Source organism: Nanorana parkeri, unplaced genomic scaffold (assembly GCF_000935625.1).
Source record: "Nanorana parkeri isolate BGI_ZX_2015 unplaced genomic scaffold, ASM93562v1 scaffold1, whole genome shotgun sequence".
In the NCBI taxonomy this organism is placed as follows: Eukaryota; Metazoa; Chordata; class Amphibia; order Anura; family Dicroglossidae; genus Nanorana; species Nanorana parkeri.
The window spans coordinates 8,284,582-8,287,364 of record NW_017306269.1 but is presented as its reverse complement, the minus strand read 5'-3'; the positions used below and the strand labels follow the sequence as shown (position 1 = coordinate 8,287,364).

The 2,783-nt window shown below is 43.1% G+C and overlaps 1 protein-coding gene across 1 annotated transcript in view; it reads left to right on the top strand.

The window, feature by feature from the left end:
- Positions 1-2,783, top strand: part of LRPPRC (leucine rich pentatricopeptide repeat containing) — a 186,546-nt gene that overhangs the window by 151,307 nt on the left and 32,456 nt on the right. The window lies entirely within an intron of this gene.

Sequence of the window (2,783 nt, the reverse complement as noted above, 5' to 3'; positions counted from 1 at the left end):
GGGGGGTGTGTGTAACGTTGTTGAGCAGTGTATTATTGTGCTTTAAGCTGGCCATACACCTTACAACCATTGCACGACTTTCGTTATGCGATGGTTGTAAGGTCATTAAAATCTCGTACGATGTGCCCATCTTGGACAGGCAGATCGTACTTGCAATCATCGGAAGCCCTCCCCGCGGGGGGGAGGGCTTCCGATGATTGCAGTGCTGAGTGGGCACACCGGCCCGTGCGGTATTCGTTTTCCAACCACGCCACCAACCCGCAAAAAATCGTACGATTTTCTGCAGGCTTTCCAGCGTGCTTGGAAGACAAAAGTCGTACGACCTTACAGTAGAAGCGGTCACACGCTGACCATACACCTGCCCATACACACATCCTCATACGGTAGTGGTGAAAATGATCAGTGCTGACGCCTGCCTTTACACCCACATGAGCTTTAATGGCATCCCAGTCTTAGTCCGTAGGGTTCAATATTGAGTTGGTCCACCCTTTGCCGCTATAACAGCTTCAACTTTTCTGGGATGGCGTCCACAAGGTTTAGGAGTGTGTCTAAGGGAATGTTTGACTATTCTTCCAGAAGTGCATTTGTGAGGTCAGGTACTGATGTTGGACGAGAAGGCCTGGCTCACAGTCTCGGCTCTAACTCATCCAAAAGGTGTTCTATCGGGTTGAGGTCAGGACTCTGTGCAGGCCACTCAAGTTCCTCCACCTCAAACTCGCTCATCCATGTCTTTATGGACCTTGATTTGTGCAAGGAACCAAACTGCTCCCACAAAGTTGGGAGCATGAAATTCTCCAAAATGTCTTGGTATGCTGATGCCTTTAGAGTTCCCTTCACTGGAACTAAGGGGCCAAGCCCAAACCCTGAAAAACAACCCCACACCATAATCCCCCTCCACCAAACCTTACACTTGGCACAATGCAGTCAGGCAAGTATCGTTCTCCTGACAATCGCCAAACCCAGACACGTCCCATCAGATTGCCAGACAGAGAAGCGTGATTCGTCAGTCCAGAGAACACGTCTCCACTTCTCTAGAGTCCAGTGGCGGAGTGCCCGGTATGGCACATACGAACACTTAACTTGCAGTGCAGTGGTAGCTCCACTTCTAGGGTTAATGCATTTTTTTTCTTTAACTTTAAGCCAAAATAAACTTAGTTTAAATCGGCCAAATACATTTCAGTTGTATCAAAACAAAAGGTGTGCTAGGCCTTGCAGTTTTTCTGTAACAAATCAGCCACAGCCTGGGTAGAAAAGCCTGTCCCCTGCCAGCATGCTCCAGAGAAAAACCCTTGCCCTCTGTGTGGAAGCAGTGGTCTCCTTGCTGAGGTCCAAAACACACCCCTTCCCCCACTGCTGCGTTAGACCTATACCTCTGCAATCAGCAAAGCTCATGCGTCCTGCAGATTAAAGAACTTTAGACCTGGCTCAGCAAGGGGTGTATTGGACCTCTGCATAGAGACCACTGCTTTCACACACAGAGCATGTGTCCTTTTCTACAGCATGCTGGCAAGCATGCTGGCAGGAGACAGGCTTTTCTACCCAGGTTGTGGCTGCTATGCACAGAAAACAAACTTGCACGACTTTGCACACCTTGAATGTGTTTAGCCATTTTAAACTAGAAGTCCAGCTGTGATTTTAAATTTTCTCTTCCCAGTCTGATAATTAGTCTAATTTGCTTCCATACACATCACTTTGGATTGAAGCTTAATTTAACTGTTTGCTGCTGCTTCACAGTTTAGCACTTTAGGATCCCCATGTAAAGAATTGGCTACCTTTTTTTGTGTCAACCTTCTTTCTATCATCTGACAGTTATTTTGAATGGATGACATAAAACTGTTAATCAGTCAAATAAACATAGCTCAGCTTGAAGCCGAAACATCTGCCTTCATCAATTTTCACGTTTTCTTTTGTGTCCCAGTATATTCAGCATAGCAGAGACTAGACTGTGTTTTTGAAATTAAGTATATTAAAGCAATTCATGGGACATTGCTGCATGCACACTAAACTGAACCCTGAATGTTAATGATACGGAAATTACAACTAAAACAGATAAATGTGAAATTAATTAAAAAAAACAATTGCCAAGAATACTGTTCATCTAGTCATGTGAACTAGCACATGACACAACCCATTACGAAACTGTATTTAGGTTGTAGCCCTAAAGTATTTTTTTAGTCTGCTCTTTTTATTTGGTCTTTTAAAGAGAGGCTGAGGTCACTACTTCATTCCATTTACACTAAGTGGACAAACTGATTATTAAGGTTTTTATCTATCATTGTAAAAACAAAAAAGAGAAACACATTAAAACAGAAGGGCAAGTCAAATGCTTGTCCGACATCCATCACAGAGCCAAGAAGTAAGTGGTTTATTGCTCATTTTAGGATTGTGTGTGGAGCCATGCTTATTTAACCAGTTGACATCCGCGCTGTTAAACCCCCTTCCCATCCAGGCCATTTTTCAGTATTCAGCGTTGCGGTACTTTGACTGACATTTATTCCGTCATGCAGCGCTGTACTGAAATGAATTTTATACCCTTTTTTGGGGACAGATAGAGCTTTCTTTTGGTGGTATTTATTCACCACTGGGGGTTTTATTTTTTTACTATATTAAGGAAAAATTACCGAAATTTAAAAAAAAAAAACAGTTTCCCCTATATTAAATGATAAAACATTTATTATTACCCAATTTTTTGGTAAAATATAAAAGACGGGGTCACGTCGGGTAAAAAGACACTAAACATGTCAAGCCTTAAAATTGCGTGCGCGCGCGAAACCTCAAAAAAC